General features: G+C 42.2%; 1 protein-coding gene and 1 non-coding gene across 2 annotated transcripts in view; both read left to right on the top strand.

Moving 5' to 3' along the window:
* The window catches only part of MCUB (mitochondrial calcium uniporter dominant negative subunit beta), a 99,863-nt gene that overhangs the window by 16,354 nt on the left and 61,771 nt on the right, over nucleotides 1-21,738 (top strand). The gene's annotated exons all lie outside the window — the stretch shown is intronic.
* TRNAG-UCC (transfer RNA glycine (anticodon UCC)) lies at nucleotides 15,961-16,033 on the top strand. The gene has a single exon. It is a non-coding gene; the product is annotated as a tRNA-Gly (tRNA).

Genomic DNA, 21,738 nt, shown 5'->3' with positions numbered 1-21,738 from the left:
AAGAGTCCATGAACGTATGCTTTATGTCACTCTTCCCTCTCTCAGGAAATGCATCTGCGGTAACCTTTGCAGACCAGCGGTAACTCTGCTCCACGTAGTTGCTCAGGGACCCTAACCTGACCAGTCCCTCTGCTGTCTTCAGAACGTGGCTTCCAAACTCAAAAGAGCGTGGAAGGGTTTTTCAAGGTGTTACAGGCTGGGCCTGGCAATGTCACATAATCCTTGTGCTCATGTTCCATTGAATATTTCATTGAATGGGTCAGATGCCACCCTGAGCTGCCAGGGGGGCTGAGAGATGTGCTAGCTGGGAGCCACATTTCAGTGAACACGTGAAAAGCGTGGGAAAAGGGAGATCGAATTTTAGTGGACATTTAGCGTTCTGGCTGCAGTCCCCCTTGGCCAGAAACAGGACACTTTTGCCTTTTGTCGGCACTGAATTGTCAAGGCTCTATTGTGCCTTGTTTGCATGGTATTCCTCAGCAGTAGAGATTTTCAGGGAAACTTTATTTCCCCCTGGAAAACTTGAAAAGGAAATGGTGGAAATGGAGCATTTTTAATTTGGGTTAGAGCAGGAACGTTTGACGCCTGGTTGGCTTCATTATAAACTGCCCTCGGGGCTGCAACTTAATAGGAAAGGGTGTGATCTCACTTATACTTGTTAAACTAAGGAAGAGAGAAAAGTAAACTGTAATGGTTCAATTAGGATTTGAAGCCAAGTTTGTGCGATGACACCTGATGAGGAAAAGAGGTGAAGATGCTGACAATGTAAGTCTCAGGGAAGGACTTTCTGTAGAGGATTTATGGTCATTAATAGATAAAGGAGGTGTAGTGAAAGTTATGAAAGTATCATGCATATCTAATATTTGAGTTTAGTGGCATTTTGTAGGCTAACCTATTACAAATATGGTCTCAAACAGGGAAGTCTTAAGTAGATGCGTGTGTGTGTTAATCAGTCGTTTCCGACTCTTTGCGACCGCATGGACTATGACCTGCTAGGCTCCTCTGTCCATGGAATTCTCCAGGCAAGAATACTGGAGTGGGTTGCCATTTCCTTCTCCAGGGAATCTTCCCAACCCAGGGATTGAACCTGGGTCTCCTGCACTGGGGGCAGACTCTTTACTGACTGAGGCACCAGGAAAATAGATGCTTAGGATGGTTGAAAGATGGTAACTGAGTCTTAGAGTAAAATGTATCTTAGTGTATAACTAAGATGGCTTCCCAGGTGGCTCAGTAGTAAAGAATTGGCCTGCCAAGTCGGAGATGGAGGTTCGATCCCTGGATCAGGAAGATCCCCTAGAGGAGGGCATGGCAACCCACTCCAGTATTACTGCCTGGAGAATCCTAGGGACAGAGGAGCCTGGAGGGGCTGCAGTCCATGGGGTCACAGAGTCGGACGTAACTTAGCAACTAAACAACAACAACAACAATATAACATAATACTGAGACTAATCTACCATCGGTCAGGACATATTCAAAAAGACTTATTCATAGGACCGTGTACATTGTCTTCTCACCACATTATTTACTTAATCACATCTTTGTAATCACAGACTTTTAAATTTTAATTTGTCAGGTTTAGTGATACCACTATGGAAAGTAAAGTGTTAGTCGCTTAGTCATGTCTGGCTCTTTGCAACGCCATGGACTGTAGCCCTTGGGACTCCTTTGTTGATGGAATTCTCCAGGCAAGAATGCTGGAATGGGTTGACATTTCCTTCTCTAGGGGATCTTCCTGACCTAGGGATCAAACCTGCGTCTTCCGCAGTGGCATGCAGTTTCTTTACCATCTGAGCACCAGCGAAGCCCGATAGCACTATTGATCAGCCTTAAATGCATACCTTTGACTTTGGAATATTAGAAATGTTTTCCTTTCTTATTGCTTTTCATGCATTTCAACACAGTTATTGCTTTATATAATGAAGGGCTAGATTTTCATAGATTCCTATGCATTCCTTGAACTTAGACAATATATTGTCCATGAAACAGTAAATGAGACTTCAGTGAAAGAGTTGTTCAAAGGGCTATTTTGGGAGCCAGAGAATTTATGCCTTTGAACTGTGGTGTTGGAGAAGACCCTAGAGAGTCCCTTGGACTGCAAGGAGATCAAACCAGTCAATCCTAAAGGAAGTCAACCCTGAATTTTCATCGGAAAGACTGATGATGGAGCTGAAGCTCCAGTACTTTGGCAACCATTGGAAAAGACTCTGATGCTAGGAAAGATTGAAGGCAGGAGGAGAAGGGGATGACAGAGGATGAGATGGTTGGATGACATCGCCAACTCAACGGTCATGAGTTTGAGCAAGCTCTTGGAGATGGTGATGGACAGGGAAGCCTGATGTGCTGCAGTCCATGGGGTTGCAAAGAGTCAGACATGACTGAACAACAAAAATATTTGGTAATATATGTAGCATATATATATATATATATATATATATAAAATTGGAAATATATCACCAAAATGAGCACTTACTATATTATGAACTGTGGCTTGGTCTGGTCTGGCCATATCTGAACATATAGATCATCCTAGTTTATGTGGAATTATCTTTTACTGGAGGCTTATTCTTATTCCATACTGCAGCAGTATTTTTAATCCAGGCTGTTGCTTTAAGAAGGCTTCCCTGATGGCTCAGATGGTAAAGAACCTGCCTGCAATGCAGGAGACTTGGTTTTGATCTTTGGGTTGGGAAGAGCCCCTGAAGGAGCACATGGCAACCCACTGGAGAATCCCATTGACAGAGGAGCCTAGTGGGCCACAGTCCATGGGGTTGCAAAGAGTCAGATATGACTGAGCAACTAAGCACAGCACACAGCACATTGCTTTAAGAATAGTAGGGGGAAGAAACAATTTATCAGTGCTAGAAGAAACCAGTCTCTCTTGATGGGGGAGAAGGAAGTATAAGATCAGTAAATCCTGCTTGATAGTTAGCTGTGTGCAGAGATCTGGGCGTTTCAGTTGACCCGCAAGCCACCTTTGAACACTGAATTTCCAGAATGCTAGTGTGGCTCCTAACTCATTGAAGGGAGAGGCAGAATGTTAATCACAAGCAATAGTCCTGTTACACTGCACCAGGGCCAGACCATATGAGGAATTATGGTTTGTTACTGGGGCAGGGCTTTGGAAGGGGTGCTGCCAAGCTGGTGGAAGGAGGTGCATCCAGAAGGTGGTTAAGATGATTAGGATTTATATCAGGGATGATTAAAGGGACTGGATGTGTTTAATCTGGAGAAAAGAAGGCAGAGCAGAAGCAAAATCTTTGTTTTCAAACATCGGAGAAGGTATGTGAAAGATTGGTCATTCTGTGTTGCTTCAGAGCAAGGAAATCACTCCTAAGATTGTGCAGAAAGGGTGGGAAGCGTTCAGCTTAGTTTAAGAAATCATAGATATTCTGCCTATTCACCAGTGCATACACTGCTTTTAATTGAAGTATGGTTGATTTACAATCTTATGTTAATTTGAGATGATTTTGCATTTTTATATACTCCATTCAAAGTTATTATAAAATGTTGGGAATATAAAATATATTCCCTGTACTGTACTTTACATGTTTGTATCTTATTTTAGACCTATTAGTTTATACCTCTCAATCCCCTTCACTTACCTTGCCCCTCCCCTACCCCTCTCCCCACTGGTAACCACTGGTTTGTTCTCTATATCTGTGAGCCTGTTTTTGTTACATTCATTGTTTTATTTTTTTGGATTCCACATGTAAGTGAAAAGACAGTATTTGTTTTTCTCTGACTCACTTCACTAAGCATAATACTCTCCAGGTCCATCCATTTTGTTACAAATGGAAAGTTTTCATTCTTTTTACGGCTGAGTAATATTCCATTATATATTTATGTGCTACAACTTTTTTACCCATTCATCTGTTGATACACACTGAGGTTGCTTCCATATCTTAGCAGTTGTAAATAATGCTGCTGTGAATATTGGAGTGCATATATTTTCAAACTAGTGTTTTCATTTTCTTCTGATTTATACCAGGAAGTGGAATTGCTAGATTATGTGATAGTTCTGCTTTTAACTTTTTTGAGGTCCTGCATACTGTTGTGCATAGTGGCTATTCCAATTTACATTTCTACCAACAGTTTACTAGGGTTCCCTTTTTCCAAATTCTCACCTGCATTTATTTTTGTTGTCTTTTTGATAATAGTCATTCTGACAGGGGCAAGATGTTACAGCTCATTGTGGTTTTGATTTTCATTTCCCTGATTAGTGATGTTGAGCATCTTTTCATGTGCCTGTTGGCCATTTGTGTGTCTTCCCTGGAAAAATGTCCGTTTGGGTCTTCGGTCCATTTTTAAATCAGTTTGCATTTTTGAATATTGAGTTGTAGGAGCTCTTTGTATATTTTGGATATTAATGCCTAATCAAACATCATTTTCAAATATATTCTCTCACAGTAGGATGTCTTTTTGTTTCCCTTGATGCGCGATGTCTGATTAGATCCCACTTATTCATTTTTGTCTTTGTTTTCCTTGCCTGAGGAGACAAAGTCAAAAAATATTGCTGGTACTTTTGTCAAAGAATGTACTGTGTATGTTTTCTTCTGGGATTTTTATGGTTTCTGGTCTTAGACCTTTAATCCGTATTGAGGTTATTTTTCTTTATGGAGTGAGAAAATGTTCTAATCTCATTGTTTCACACGTGCCTGTTTTCTCAGCATCTCCTATTGAGGAGACTGGGTAGATGCTCCTTGAATACAGGGCTCTTAGGTTACCAGACTGCCGGGGTCCAGCCCCGGTGGATCCAGGGTAATTCGAAGGAGAGATGGAGTAGGCGAGGAAAAACTTGTTTATTTAGAAATATAAAGAGAGATTGCTACTGCTGCTGCTGCTAAGTCACTTCAGTCGTGTCCGACTCTGTGTGACCCCATAGACGGCAGCCCACCGGGCTCCCGCATCCCTGGGATTCTCCAGGCAAGAACACTGGAGTGGGTTGCCATTTCAGGAAAGAATAATGTAGTAGGAAAATTAGTGGAGAAAAGAGGCTGAATAACTTGGTTTACATGGAAAGCTAATAAAACCTTGAGACAAGAGGTTTGCACCATCTACGTAGGCCACCGGCGCCCGCTTGAATAGCGGAGGGTGCCCCGCCTTGGGTTCCCTCTCGCGTGGGTCTTAGAAGCCAGGGCAAGTAAGTAGACATGGTGAGCCTCCACGCCCCAGATAGGAATTCAGCCAGAAAAGAGGAGAAAAGACCACACAGGGGAAACCAGTCTTTCCAGTGACTGGCCCATCCTTTATTGTTCGGGAAAGCCTTTTATACTTTTGGTTGTACATAGAGATCAATGGATAATACAAAGTTATGCAGCGTCAGCAGCCCTGACTCTTATCAAGAACAGGCTTTCTCTCTGTATACCTAGCTGTATACACAAGTCTTAGGTGATTTACATCATCTTCTGGCCAGTAGGCCAGTTAACATTTTTTGGCCCTTTTCTGATAAGGGTCTGTCAACCAGAAAACTTATTTGCCTTAATAGTGTTGTTCTTCCCAAGTCTGGTGCCACTCAGAAAGCACTAAATAAAGTTACATTCTTACATAGCAAGGACACAATGATTTATAACAAAGAAAGAGGAGTACAGTGATTTATAACAAAGAGAAAGTTTACTAACTCAAAAGCCTAGTGTTGCTAACATGAAAACTACTATATTCCTTTTTCTATATCCCAATTACATGGATTAATATCCTCCAGGTACCTAAAAGATGAAGAATATGGAGGTCTGGCAACAGTCATTGACTCAGCAGTGAAACCCATCACCAATATAATTCTTAGCTCCTTAAAGAAGGCTCTATATCTTTAAGATGTTTTAAGCTTCGTGCCTCTCGAGGTTGGGGGGCCGTAAACATAAGTTGTAAAAGTCTCCAACTGTCAGTCAAGTTAGAGAGCCATCAGAGGGATTTGAGCTGAGACACTCCTTTCATATGCAGGAGACCAGTTGGAGCTCTAAGTTAACTTTTTCCAGAGAAAGGTGGTCGGGGATAGCCCCCTGTAATGTCAGAAGAGTATAGTATAGCAGACAGTAAACAGACAGATTTTGGTTTTGGGGTAGATGCTCAGGCAGAGGACCCCTTGAGACCTGACTCGCCTTGCCGTCAGGCCTCTCCGCATGACCTTGTCATGGGTGGGGTCTCCCATGCTGGCTCCCGGCACCAGACAAACCTCAAGCAGAAGCTAGAGAAGCGCTGGATGCGCCTCTGGTGCTGCGGGAGCCTGCTTGGTGCAAACACCCGGAACAGGAAGCAACGCTCCTTTTCCTGCGACAGCATCTCTTCAGCACCTCCCACTGACAGGACCTGAGGGCCAGCCATCAAAGGAAAAACACTGAAAGAACTCGGGTTCCTGTTCACAGAGCAGTGAAAGAGGGTGAATCTGGAGCTTATAGGCGTGAGCGTCTAGCCGTCACCGGCGGGGCGAGGCACCACCTGAGCAGTGCTTGCAGTGCGGCCGCACTCGTGGGCAGGCCAAGGTGCGCTGCGAGACAGGCCAGACTGTGCTTGGCGCGGGTGAAGCAGTGGTCGCTTTGATTACGGTGCGATCGCCTCGACCAGGAATCAGGGCACTTGACTGTTTTAGAAACAGAGAGTGCGATCCAAATGGGAGCAGGTAAGGCAGAGAGAGAATTAAAAAAAAAAAGTATGAGCCGTGTAAGTGCAGGGGGAAGTTAGACTGAGCAGGTAGGATGGCAAGGGGTGAACGGTGGAGAAACCAAGAAGTAGGCTGAAGTGGAGGTGGTTAGAACCTGAGTGGGGTCCAGGTCTAAATGGGAAGCCAGCTGAGGTGAACTCTGAGGTTCCTTTCATATCTGTTGTTCTGTGGAGTCTCTCAGGTCCACAGCCTCTGATATTTGACACAGAGTCAGAAACTGCTGTAGCCTGAGGGTCGATAAACCCAAACATTTAGCTAAATATTGGCCCACTGCTGTACATCCCTTGCTGACCACCCCTGCCATCTGCCTTCCCCACCAAGAAGCAGCTTTGGATTGCTTATAGTGTATTAACTACTTAGCTGAGTTGGTTTGTGTTTTGACTTTTTATGTAAATGGTATTAATCTTTCTCGAAGGCTTGGGTTTAGATTGTTCGCTGTGAGGTTTTGCTGGAAGTGACCCAGGTGTGCTGTTCATAACTGGTGTCCATTGAAGCTTTAAGCGGGGATGCTCTTCTAACAGGCTATAATTCACATACAAAATTCACTTTATAATGAATCCAGGCAGTTTCATTTAATTAGTTATTCTACTTAGTGGGATTGTGCCTCCATTTAATTAGCAAAGTCTGAATTTGTGGCAGTGACTAAGCTTTGTAATCAACAGTGTTTTGATGCCTGCAGTTATGTGGAAACATCCAAGTGTAACCTCTCTTGCAGAGTAATGATATCACCTGAATGTATCTTTGGAACAGAATTAGGATGAAATATGTTATTATTTGTAATTATCCTGCTTACTGAAAGCTATTAGATCTTAGAAAAGGTTTCATAGGCACAGCAGTGATTGTTAAAACTACCAGTATTATATTTTAGCATAGTAATGGTCTTGGTTTTGAAATTTTAGGAACCGCTTTTGTGGTCTCAGCTAGTCATCTTGCTTTCTCTGGAAATTTCCTTGCTTTTAAACACATGGTTATAACAGAACTGGTCATCTTAGTAGAACATGGCTTTTATTCAGTTGGTCACCTGACTGAGGAAAGTGGATTGAGTACAGGGTTGCCATCTCTGCTGGCTGCTCCTGTGAATAGTAGAGTTACACACTTGGAGCTGCTCAGTAATGATCATTTTCTATCATGTGTACCTGGAAGCAGTGCAGATCATTTTGTAGTGATAAAGCAGAATGACACTGACATGCAGAGAAAAGGAAGAATGAAACATGGATCAAGAGGACTTCCTAATCTCAGTATGACAGTCCAGTCCCTAGTTCTAGTCCATTCCCTAGGCTCAGCTGAATCCTTAATTTAGGCCACATGAGAGACTGCAGCCATGAAATTAAAAGACGCTTGCTCCTTGGAAGAAAAGCTATGACCAACCTAAAAAGCAGAGACATTACTTTGCCAACAAAGGTTTGTCTAGTCAAAGCTATGTTATTTCCAGTAGTCATGCATGGATGTGAGAGTTGGACCATAAAGAAGGCTGAGTATTGAAGAATTGTTGATTTTAAACTGTGGTGTTGGAGAAGACTCTTGAAAGTCCCTTGGACTGCAAGTAGACCAAACCAGTCCATCCTAAAGGAAGTCAGTCCTGAATATTCACTGGAAGGACTAATGCTGAAGCTGAAACTCCAATACTTTGGCCCCCTGACTGAAAGAACTGACTCATTGGAAAAGACCCTGATGCAGGAGGAGAAGGGGGTGACAGAGGGTGAGATGGTTGGATTGCATTACTGACTCAATGGACATGAGTCTGAGCAAGTTTCTGGGAGTTGGTGCTGGACAGGGAAGCCTGGTGTGCTGTGGTTCATCGGGTTGCAAAGAGTCGGATACGACTGGGTGAGTGAACTGAATAAATGTATGAAAAATAGTAAGTGTCGAAGTGTTAGTCACTCACTCGTGTCCAACTCTTTGGAACCCCGTAGACTGTAGCCCACCAGGCTCCTCTGTACATGGAATTCTCAAGGCAAGAATACTGAAGTGGATTGCCATTCACTTCTCCAGGGTATTTTCCAGACCCAGGGATTGAACCCAGGTCTCCTGTGTTGCAAGCACATTCTTTACCATTTAAGCTTCCAGAGAAGCCCAAAAATGATAGTAAAAAAACACAAAAACAACAAATAGAGAAAAACAGATACTCAAAGCGTAAAACATGTCATGATGCAGGAACTCTTCTGTACTGTTAGTCTGTGAAGTGATTGTATAATTTAGTCCCAACAGGAAACAGATGACTCAGTTAGATAAGGCTAATTAGAGGAGGGTTTATACACAGAGGGCTGTTCACAGCATTTGGGGTACAGGGGAACCACGAGGGCTGGTGCAGTAATCATGGGATGGTGGTGGTGGAGGTTGGGGTGAGGTGGACCCAAGGCCACCTCATGGGGAGTAGTGGCCCTGAATTGAAGGCCCAGCCAGATAGTCACTCAGAAATTATTTTCTTATTGGACCTTTAAGTATTAACATTCATTAAAGCTGAAATTGCAAAATTCTCAGTCTTACTGGTCCAGCTTAAGACTTACTGTGTTTTATTAACGCATTTTTAATGAAGAAGCTGGCTTCCCTGGTGGTTCAAATGGTAAAGATGCAATTCAGGAGACCCATTTTGATCCCTGGATTGGGGAGATCCCCTGGAGAAGGGCATGGCAACCCATTCTAGTATTCTTGCCTGGAGAATTCCATGGACAGAGGAGCCTGGCAATCTATAAGTCCATGGGGTCGCAAAGAGTCAGACAGGACTGAGTGACTAACTTTCCTTCTAAGTCAAGCCTCTAGGTATCGTTTCCCCTCGTTGACACTAGTAGCAATTGAAGTCAGCACTGCTTTCATTCGATGCATCCTGTACGTGACGCTGGCTCAGGGCAGGGCAGGGCACTGATGTCGGCTCTCTCCCTGCCTTATCTCACAGACGTTCCTTGAAGTCCTATGGGATGGTGCCCAGATTACCCCCCACTCATCGTCTAAGAAAGCAACTAAGGTGCTGAGAAATTCACAGTGTGGGGGTTGATTTCTGGTTCTCTTCAATAGCATATTTTATTTGTTAGATTGATTAAACCTCACATTTAAATAAAAGCGGGGCTACCAGGTAGAGTTGTGTTGGCTCTGTATTATTCAAGGGAACACGTCTGAGTGGTGACATTTTATCATAGACACTGTGATGTCAGTTACGATGCTTTTCTGATAAATGGTCATAAATGTATCTGAGGAAGGGGAAGTGAGTTTTAAATTAATTCGTAGGTAACTATGGGTCAGTGCAGAACGTCTCACCACTGCCACATAGAAGAGATTTATGTATTATTGTTATTCAGTCACTCAGTTATGTCCGACTCTTTGCAACCCCCCGGATTACAGCACGCCAGGCTTCCCTGGCCTTCACCATCTCCCGGAGCTAGCTCAAACTCATGTCCATAGAGTCGGTAATGCCGTCCAGCCATCTCATCCTCTGTCGTCCCCTTCTCCTCCTGCCTTCAATCTTTGCAAGTGTCAGGGTCTTTTCTATGTATTATATTCAATTTTAAATTCATCCAGAGGTTGAGTCAAAACAAAAATATTTGAAGTCTGACTGAAAATGACAATTAGATAGAAGTAGAAGTAACCAAATCCCTGTAACAGAACAAAAAACTTAGGAAAATTACTTTTACAACAACCTTGAAACAAAAGTTTATGGAACTCAGAGTATTCTCTTAAAAGAGTTCTAGGTTTTAATAAGAAACAGTGACTAAATGACTAAATTATAAAACCATGTTTTAAGTGTTCCATCATTATTGAGATCATAACATTTTTTGAAGACCTTGTTATTGTTGGTTAGTCATTAAGTTGTGTCCTACCCTTTTTTGACCCCAAGGACTATAGCCTTCAAGGATCCTCTGTCCGTGGGATTTCCCAGGCAAGAATATTGGAGTGGGTAGCCATTTCCTTCTCCAGGGGATCTTCCAAAGCCAGGAATCAAACCCGAGTCTCCTACATTGCAGTAAGATTGTTTGCCACTGAACCACCAGAGAAACCCCTTTCTAAGACCTGGGCACATGTGAATAACACATATAAGCCTATGCTGGAAGCTTTATAAATGAATTAATTTCAGAACTATTTATTTCTTTTGTCAGACATTGTAAGTAGTAATTTTGCTGCCTTTGTTGTACTGGAAAAATTATCACAGTAGAATTGAAAACTTGTTAGCTATTTCAGTTGATATGTTTGAAATAATTAGAAGCAAAATCCTAAGTGGTTAATAGCTATAATATGATCTAAAATCAGAAACTTTAAAGAGCTACATCCAGTACCTAAGGGGCAGATATTAAAAGGTTCATTTGTTTTTCACGTAAGAAGTTAGTTTTTTTTTTTTTAAGTTTATCAGTAATCTTCAGTTTATATTCATAGAAGCCAAACCACAACTTTCACCTTAATGTCCCAGCTGAAGGGCCAGGTAGAATTGTTACTGAACTGGCAAGAACACATCTTACAGAATATATCACCTGTTTCTCATAGGCATAGAAATAACTTTCAAGTACCTGGAGCTTCAATAAGTGTTTTCCTTCCTGCTGCAAATATGGATGCCATTAGGTTAACTGCTGCAAATATGGATACCTTAGGTTTCACCCCCCTCCCCCCCGCCCCCCCTTGCTTTAGTTGAAAGCAGTAAAGAGAACCCTTCAGTTAGGCATCTTGGGCAAAGTTATACAAATAACCTTCCTTTCGGTCACCTTCATTCCTATTCTGGGATATGGAAATTGAGATGTAGACAGACTTTCTTTTATGGAATTGTCTTTTCAGTGGTCTTAAGATTAATCCCTGGGTGAATGTTAACCACTTTTCTCATGGTGTTTTTCTTTCTTTCAGTTCTGCTGATCAGGGACCATGTCCATTTCATACCCCCAGGGCCTGGAGTAGCACCTAGCACATTACAGGTGCGCAGGGCCCTTGGCACTCATTTCACATGCTAGCAAGGCTATGCTCAAAATCCTACAAGCTAGGCTTCAGCATTATGTGAACTGAGAACTTCCAGATGTACAAGCTGGGTTTCAAAGAGGCAGAGGAACTAGAGATCAAATTGCCAGCATTCGTTGGATCATAGAGAAAGCAAGGAAATTTCAGAAAAACATCTACTTCTGCTTCATTGACTATGCTAAAGCCTTTGACTGTGTGGATCACAACAAACTGTGGAATGTTCTTCAAGAGACCACCTTACTTGTCTCCTGAGAAATCTGTATGCGGGTCAAGAAGCATCGGTTAGAACCAGACATGGAACAACTGACTGGTTCTAAATTGGGAAAGGAGTATGACAAGGCTGTATATTGTCACCCTGCTTATTTAACTTCTATGCAGAGAACATCATGCGAAATCCCGGGCTGGATGGATCACAAGCTGGAATCAAGATTGCTGGGAGAAATATCAACAACCTCAAATATACAGATGATATCACTCTAGTGGCTGAAAGTGAAAAGGAACTAAAGACCCTCTTGATGAGAGTGAAAAAGCTAGCTTGAAACTCAACATTCAAAAAAACTAAAATTATGTCATTTGGCCCCATCATTTCATGGCAAATAGAAGGGGAAAAACACACAAACAGTGACAGATTTTCTTTTCTTGGGCTTTAAAACCACTGTGGACAGTGACTGCAGCCATGAAATGAAAAGATGCTTACCCCTTGGAAGGAAAGCTATGACAAACCTAGTCAGTGTGTTAAAGAGCAGAGACATCACTTTACCAACAAAGATCCATATAGTCAAGGCTATGGTTTTTCCAGTAGTCATGTATGGATGTGAAAATTGGACCATAAAGAAGGCTGAGTGCAGCAGAATTGATGCTTTCAAGCTGTGGTGCTGGAGAAGACTCTTGAGAGTCCCTTGGACTGCAAGGAGAACAAACTAGTCAATCCTAAAGGGAATCAACCCTGAATGTTCCTTGAAAAGACTGATGCTGAAGCTGAAGCTCCAATACTTTGGCCACCTAATGTGAAGAGCTGACTCACTGGAAAAGCCCAAGGCTGGGAAAGATTGAAGGCAAAAGAGGGGACAGCAGAAGAAGAGATGGTTGGATAGCATCGCAGACTCAATAGACATGAATTTGAACAAACTCTGGGAGATAGTGGAGGATAGAGGAGCCTGCTGAGCCAGTCTTTGGGGTTATAGAGTCAGATATGACTTAGCAACTGAATAACAGCAACAATATTTGTTACTTTACTGTCTGACTTTTGTCTATCTGCCTGATCATGTAGGAATCCTACTATTTCTTAGACACAGAGCTGTGCTATCATAAGAATGCTAGGAATATTTTGTGTTTCTTCACTCTAGTCGATAGGGGTGCAAAAAAATTACCATTGACAATGTATCTGGTGGTAAGCTCCCTACATTGTTTCTTTTCTTTTCTTTTTTAACTAGGAAGACATTCACCTCAACAGACAAATTCTTAGCAGTTATCTTTTTGTTTTTGTCATTTTGCAAGGAGGGACTATCCTTTTTTTAAAATAGTTTTTTAAATTGAAGGAGTTGGACACGACTAAGCAACTTCACTTTCACTTTTCACTTTGACGCATTGGAGAAGGAAATGGTAACCTACTCCATTGTTTTTGCCTGGAGAATCCCAGGGACGGGGGAGCCTGGTGGGCTGCCGTCTATGGGGTCGCACAGAGTTGGACACGACTGAAGCGACTTAGCAGCAACAGCATAGTTGATTTACAGTATTGTGCCAGTCTCTGCTATACAGCAAATAGAGTCAGCTCAGCTCAGTTCAGTCCCTCAGTCGTGTCTGACTCTTTGCGACCCCATGAATCGCAGCACGCCAGGCCTCCCTGTCCATCACCAACTCCTGGAATTCACCTAAACTCATGTACATCGAGTCGGTGATGCCATCCAGCTATCTCATCCTCTGTCGTCCCCTTTTCCTCCTGCCCCCAATCCCTCCCAGCATCAGGGTCTTTTCCAATGAGTCAACTCTTCTCATGAGGTGGCCACAGTATTGGAGTTTCAGCTTCAGCATCAGTCCCCATATATACATTATTTTTTATATTCTTTTCCATTGTGGTTTAATCATAGGATATTGAATGTAGTTCCCTGTGCTATACATAATGACCTTTTTGTTTATCCATTCTAAATGTAGTAGTAATTTGCACCTACCAACCCCACATTCCCAGTCCATCCCTCTCCCTCCCCACATTCCCCTTGGCAACCACGAATCTGTTCTCTGTGTTTATGGGTCTGTTTCTGTTTTGTAGATAGGTTCCTTTGTGCCATATTTTAGATTGCATGTAAAAGTGATGGCATAAGGTATTTTCTTTCTCTTTCTGGTTTACTTCACTTCGTATGATAATCTATTTGCATCCTTTTTGCTGCAGATGGCATTACTTCATTCTTCCTTATGGCTGAGGAATATGCCATTGTATGCATGCACCGCTTTATGCATTCATCTGATGGACATCTAGGTTGTCTCCATGTCTTGCCTACTGTGAATAGTGCTACTATGAGCATAGGGTGTGTGTGTATTTTTGAATTACAGTTCTGTCCAGGTGTATTCCCATGAGTGGGATTGCTGGATCATATGGTAGCTCTATTTTTAGTTTCCTGCAGAACCTCTGTACTGTTTCCATAGTGGCTGCACCAACTTACCTTCCCACCAACAGTGTAGGAGGGTTTGAGGAAGGAGCATTCTTAAATATTTTTCTACTAGAAGGCTGCTAGAACTATGCTAAGAGTAGTATCATAAGTCTGTTTTCTCTTAGTTCTTAGTGTGAGTGAGTAACCTTCTGATCCCCAGTTTCTCCGTCTTTGGGTATGTCTATGAATACACGTATGTTTGGAAGTATTTTGTGAACAGTAAGGTGCTTGCAGTGTTGTCATTGGTCTGTACCTGACTTCTTTCGCTTTTGTTTGCTTATAGTTTGCATCCTTTCTAATCTAGTTTTTAAATATTGTTTGATGAGAACAGTGAAAAGTACATCTAATGTGGACTCATCTAAATGTTCTGTGAGATTTTAAAATTGAATTTCTTGGGAAGGCTGTTTAAAAAAAAAGGGTAAACAAAAAAAACAATTTTTAAAACTTAGTTCTCATTTTTATTGTGTTTGTATGTGCAGTCATTAGGAGTCAGATAGTTATACAAGTTGCTGTGAAAAACATTACTTTCTAAAAGCAGACACTTAGTCTTTTTAACTGATAAGTTTCATTTACCATCATGGCTGTGAAATCATTCAGAAATACTTGTATTGCTCTCCTTGGATATTTCAGTTTGAGGCATTTTCTGTTGACTTCTGTGGAAGATGAGAATTCAGCTGTCCTCTCTGCTACCCTGTGCTTCTGTCTCCCGTTCTTTCTATACAGTTATACTCGTGGCTCAGGGTTCAGGGCTTACTTTCCTTTTCTGTCCAAGATTTGTCTTGTCTGAAGTTAGCAGTTGCTGGTCTAAATGCATGTGTGCGCACACACTTACACTGAATTCTCTTCCTACTCCTCAGTAATTCAGTCTCAGACCTCCCTTTGGTTGGGTGAATCTCCTCTCAGTACGTGGATGCTCATTAGAGAATGCTTCCAGTTGTACCTTCCTGCGGAGCTCTTTCTGAGGCTTCTGCCTGCAGCTGCCCTTCTGATCGTCCCTTGCTGTCTTCCTCTTGCTTGTTGGAGAGCTTTCTTGGTTTGTTCAGTCAATTTGGTAGAGCAGCTCTTCCAGTGGATTTGTACATGTGTGAATGATAAATGTTTTAAAGACTTTACATTGAGTAGTTTGCTTGCATTGGCTGTGTGTTAAACTCTGGATCCAGAGCGCTTTCCTTGGAATTTTGGAGGCATTTCTCCACTATATTTTAGCTTCCGGTGTGTTAAATCCAGTGTCATTCTGCTTCTTGGTTCTTAGTGTGCAATCTTTTTTTTTTCTTAATCTTTGGAAACTTATGTGGCCTTTTCTTTGCCCTAAAAGAAATTTCACGTTCAGAAATTTCATAAAGATGGGCCTGTGGCAGATAGCTTCATCATTGTGCTGTCAACTGTTCAGTTCAGCTGCTCAGTCATGTCCGACTCTTTGCGATCCCATGGACTGCAGCACCCAAGACTTCCCTGTCCATCACCAACTCCGGGAGTTTGCTCAGACTCATGTCCATCCAGTCAGTGATGCCAGCCAACCATCTCATCCTCTGTCGTCCCCTTCTCCTCCTTCCTTCAATCTTTTCCAGCATTAGGATCTTTTCTAATGAGTCACTTCTTTCCGTCAGGTGGCCAGAGTATTGGAGCTTCAGCATCAGTCCTTCCAATGAATATTCAGGACTGATTTCCTTTAGAATTGACTGATTTGATCTCCTTGCAGCCCAAGGGACTCTCAAGAGTCTTCTCCAGGGGACTTCCCTGATGGTCCAATGGTTAAGACTCTGTGCTTCCAATGCAGGGGGTCTGGGTTTGATCCCTGGTCAGGGAACTAGGATCCCACATGCTGGGAGGCATAAAAATTTAAAAAAAAAAATTAGAAAAACAAAGTCTTTTCTAAAAAGCATCAATTTTTAGGCCCTTTGAATCTGGAAATTGTATCCTTGAGCTCAGGGAATTTTTTAATTGGTAGTTTCTCAGATTCTGATCGGAGAAGGCAATGGCACCCCACTCCAGTACTCTTGCCTGGAAAATCCCACGGATGGAGGAGCCTGGTGTGCTGCAGTCCATGGGGTTGCTGAGTTGGACACGACTGAGTGACTTCACTTTCACTTTTCACTTTCATGCATTGGAGAAGGAAATGGCAACCCACTCCAGTGTTTTTGCCTGGAGAATCCCAGGGATGGGGGAGCCTGGTGGGCTGCCGTCTATGGGGTCACACAGAGTCGGACATGACTGAAGCGACTTAGCAGCAGCAGCAGCAGCAGCAGATTCTGAGTGCTGCTTCAACTTGTAGTGTAGAAAAATGTTCTAGGTTGTTCTAGGTTGTATTTTTGTTGCCATAACCTTGGACTTAGCTTTTTCTCCAAAGAATCCGGGTTTCTTTTGGTTCAGTTCAGTTCAGTCACTCAGTTGTGTCTCTCTTTGCGACCCTATGGACTGCAGCATGCCAGGCCTCTCTGTGCATCAGCAGCTCCTGGAGTTTACCCAAACTCATGTCCATTGAGTCAGTGATGCCATCCAACCATCTCATTCTTTGTTGTCCCCTTCTCCTCCTGCCCTCAATCTTTCTCAGCACCAGGGTCTTTTTAAATGAGTCAGCTCTTCGCATCAGATGGCCAAAGTATTGGAGCTTCAGCTTCAACATCAGTCCTTCCAATGAACACTCAGGACTGATCTGCTTTAGGATGGACTTAGCTGGATCTCCTTGCAGTCCAAGGGACTCTCAAGAGTCTTCTCCAACACCACAGTTCAAAAGCATCAATTCTTTGGCACTCAGCTTTCTTATAGTCCAACTCTTACATCCATACATGACTACTGGAAAAACCATAGCCTTGACAAAGTAATGTCTCTGCTTTTTAATATGCTGTCTAGGTTGGTCATAACTTTCTTTCCAAGGAGCAAGCGTCTTTTAATTTCATGGCTACAGTCACCATCTGCAGTGATTTGGGAGCCCCCCAAAATAAACTCGCCCACTGTTTCCCCATCTATTTTCCATGAAGTGATGGGACCAGATGCCATGATCTTAATTTTCTGAACGTTGAACTTTAAGCCAACTTTTTCACTCTCCTCTTTCACTTTCATCAACAGGCTCTTTAGTTCTTCACTTTCTGCCATGAGGGTGGTGTCATCTGCATATCTGAGGTTATTGATATTTATCCCAGCAGTCTTGATTCCAGCTTGTGCTTCTTCCAGCCTAGCGTTTCTCATGATGTAATCTGCATATTAAGTTAAATAAGCAGGGTGACAATATACAGCCTTGACGTACTCCTTTTCCTATTTGGAACCAGTCTGTTGTTCCATGTCTTTTGGTGGTTAATGGTAATTTAAACACCAAGATCTGGTGGCTATGTGTCTTCCTTGCTGCCAATTGAAGACCAAGCTAGTAAGAAAAATAATAAATGAGTGTATGTATATTATTCCTGTATATTTTATAAGTGTATTTTATATAATACACAACACACACATACATATATATGTATATACCATAAGTTCATATTTGATACCAACAATTGCAGTCTAACACCAGAGGTTACATATTTTAACAGTGAGGAAACTTTCTGCCTCATTTCAGTTTATTTATTTGTTCAAGCTTTGAATACACATAAAAATAGAAGTTTTAAAATAAGCATTCTAAAAAAAATAATAAGCATTCTGTGCCACTGCTTAGAAAATCTAATCCCTAGAGTGCAGTATCTGTTTATAGTTCTTTTTTAGGTAAAATTTACATCCAGTAAAATACACACATCCTCTGTGCACAACTTATGAGTTTTGACAGGGCACAGATCTGTGTAACCTGTCCCTGTATAAAGCTGAGAATATTTTTGTCACAGCTGAAAGTTCCCTTAGGCTTTTTCCTCCATTAGTCATGAGAAGAATATAAAAGCAGTAATGTCCACATGGAGATACTGGAAGTGAGAGAGCCAGCAAAAACATTAAGGTATGTTCTGTGTTATAAATTCAGTCTGTTTTAGACACTCACTTGGGAGACCACTCATTTAATGTTTGCTTTATTATTTGCAGACAACAGACTAATGTTTCCTTCAATGCTGAAAAAGTGTCAGTCTCGCTTCAGTGCCAGAGCATGTGGCTCTGTATGTGTGTGCAAGTATAAATACACACATCTTATTTCATATGGATCAGTATTTTCCTACATAATTAAGAAAAATAGGTGCTTTCCCTAAAGATTGGGGCAGTGTGCAGGGAATCACGAGAGTGATAAGACACACTCAAATCCAGCTTTTTGGTGAAAAGACTTGAGGAGAAAAGTACCAAACTCTCTTAATTACCAGTTTTCTCATGAAGTTGGGTAAAGCAGCTGTTGGAACTTGAGGAGTCATCTGCTGTGGCCCTCTTGCCTTTCAAGTACATGTAAGTCAGAGGCGGAATGATTATCTAGGGTCACTTCTGATGGCAACCCTCTCCAGTAAGCTTGCCTGGAAAATCCCATGGATGGAGGAGCCTGCAGGTACAGTCCACGGGGTTGCCAAGAGGCGGACGTGACTGAGGGACTTCACTTTCACTGGGCTTTCTGAGAAGTGTGTCCCATTGCTTTCTGTGTTCTCATGTAATAATAATCAGGTAAAGCGTCCAAAGTATGAAATGATAGCTTTTAGTAGAATTTATTTAGAACACCAAGGTGAATCTTCTTATTCAGAATGATGGAAAAGACTTACTGTGAACAGACCCTGTAATTGGGAGAACTTGGTTCAGATTGTCAGTGTACTATACACTTAAATCTCCTACTTTGCATCTAGTCATAAAGTGAGCTAATGATACCACAGTAGCAGTTGTAGCCATTTAAAATTTTTCTGTAATTTGTCATCTTCAGTAAATATATTTTCGTATCATTTAGTCCAATTACTCCCTGGCATTTTACTAGAGAGATGCAGTTAGGGAAGCAGAACTTAAGTCTGCCTAATCTTCCCTGGCATTGCCTGTCTGCCTTTTGAATGGTGTAGTCAGTGCAGGGGTGACGTCAGCCCTCCGGAAGTACTTGTCAACTTATCCCCAGATGCAGTTACTGGCCAAGTGTTGCTTGTCTCACTGGAGGAGAAAAGCCTGAGGGAAGAGTTGTAGCCTTCTTCCATTTTCATTTGCTGACACCTGCTGCCACTTCTAAATTCAGCAAATTGCTGAGAATTTCTGCAACAGGGCACCTAACATGCCATGCAGCCTGTGTGAATGTTGGGCACTCAGTAAATATCTGCCTAAAAATCACGTCATAGATTCTCTGCAGGTTGAGTAGGTATGGTTCTGTTGTGAGGGTTACAGTGGGGATCAGTTTGTGTGTGTTGTTCAGGAATGTCAGAGCAGTTTACCTGCCTGCCTATTTGCCTGAGATTTCTCAGCTTTCCAGGAGCACTGTGAGGGGCACCATGGGGCATATTGTCAGGCTACTAGACTCTGGCATTAAAAAGAGGGAGGGAAAGGCAGCCGTCTCGCTAGTCCCTGGAGAGAATGTTTTACAAAGACATGGCAGCTCAGCCTGCAGTGCGGATGGAAGGGGGCGACCAGAAGTGTCCCAGCCTGGGACAGAGAAACACTGGGGAGGACCTGTGAGCCAGGGTCTTCTGGAGTGAGCTTAAACCTCAGGAACACTGGGTCAGCTTCTCTTTTACTTACAGTCTGGGGCCTTGATTTTTCATATTGGCAGTGAGACTTGATTAGAAAGAAAAGAATTTTAGAACTTACAGCTAAGACTTCTTTCATTTAACTCCTTTTAAAGTACATATTGGAGAAGGCAGTGGCACCCCACTCCAGTACTCTTGCCTGGAAAATCCCATGGACGGAGAATCCTGGTGGGCTGCCTTCCATGGGGTCGCTAAGAGTCGGACACGACTGAGCGACTGCACTTTGACTTTTCACTTTCGTGCATTGGAGAAGGAAATGGCAACCCACTCCAGTGTTCTTGCCTGGAGAATCCCAGGGATGGGGAGCCTGGTGGGCTGCCGTCTGTGGGTTCACACAGAGTCAGACAACGACTGAAGCGACTTAGCAGCAGCAGCAGCAAAGTACATTTATGCAGTTGTCTTTCCATAGTCAAATGGTGAATTTTGTTTTGTTTTCTAAATTGGCATCAAAAGAAATAAATTGTGAATGTATTTCAATATACCAATTTATGTTCAGCTGTTCAGAATATCGTCAGTCAGCTATTATATGTTAGCCAAATGTGTCAGAATAAATAGGGTGGACATTTATCATCTCTGAACAGTGCTTAAATTTTAACTTTTGAATAAAAAGGATTGAATATCCATGACATTTAATATATTTTTAAAAAATCCAATCAGCTGTCACTTCATTTGGAGAAAAAAAGGTGAAAGTGGAAAAGGTAGAAGGTATTCCTAATGCTGTATATTTAATTAAGCTCTGTGGTCCAAGAACAGAATTGGATATCATGGCTTACAGTGGAATTTGAAGCCTTACTTAATAAAGTGCTGAGCTTTGCTGGGATTGAATATCAAGTCATGTGAAACCTGTCATACATCATTCTCATTGAGGACTCCCTTCCACCCCTCCCAGAGTTGTGTGATTCTCGTGGACCTCACTGTATATCTTGTATGAGAGAGACAGTCTCAGAAGCTATGGCCAACACCAGAACTACTGGAAACAACTTTTCAGTTTTTACTCCTTTTTTGATCTTGAATATTTTTAGCCCCAAAGTCTGTGTTTAGAGTATCTGAAGTCTTTATTGTACAGCACTATTGAGGCAAAGGAGAAGGGGAAAGATACCCCACTGAATGCAGAGTTACAGAGAATAGCAAGGAGAGATAAGAAAGCGTTAAGTGAATAATGCAAAATATGGAGGAAAACAATAGAATGGAAAAGACTAGAGATCTTTTTAAAGAAAATTTGACATAACAAGGGAACATTTCATGCAAAGATAGGCACAATAAAGGACAAAAATAGCAAGGACCTAACAGAAGCAGAATAGGTTAAGAAAAGGTGGCAAGAATACACAGAACTGTACAAAAAAGCTCTTAATGACCCAGATAACCACAGTGGTGGGTCACTTACCTCGAACCAGACATCCTGGAGTGTGAAGTCAAGTGGGCCTTAGGACGCATTACTACCAGCAAAGCTAGTGGAGGTGATGGAATTCCAGCTGAGCTATTTCAAATCCTAAAAGGCGATGCTGTTAATGTGTTGCACTTATTATGCCAACAAATTTGGAAAACTCAGCAGTGGCCACAGGACTGGAAAAGGTCAGTTTTCATTCTAATTCCAAAGAAAGGCAATGCCAAAGAATGCTCAAACTACTGCACAGTTGCACTCATGTCACATGCTAGTAAGATTATGCTCAAAATCCTTCAAGGTAGGCTTCAGCAGTATGTGAACTGGGAGCTTCCAGATGTACAAGCTGGATTCAAAAAGGCAGAAGAACCAGAGATCAAATTGCCAACATATGCTGGATCATTGAAAAAAACAAGGGAATTCCAGAGAAACATCTGCTTCATTGACTGTGCTAAAGCTTTTGACTGTGTGGATCACAACAAACTGTGGGATATTCTGCAAGAGATGGGAATACCAGACCAC

Source organism: Capricornis sumatraensis, chromosome 7, assembly GCF_032405125.1.
Source record: "Capricornis sumatraensis isolate serow.1 chromosome 7, serow.2, whole genome shotgun sequence".
In the NCBI taxonomy this organism is placed as follows: Eukaryota; Metazoa; Chordata; class Mammalia; order Artiodactyla; family Bovidae; genus Capricornis; species Capricornis sumatraensis.
This window is presented reverse-complemented; position numbering and strand designations above follow the sequence as displayed.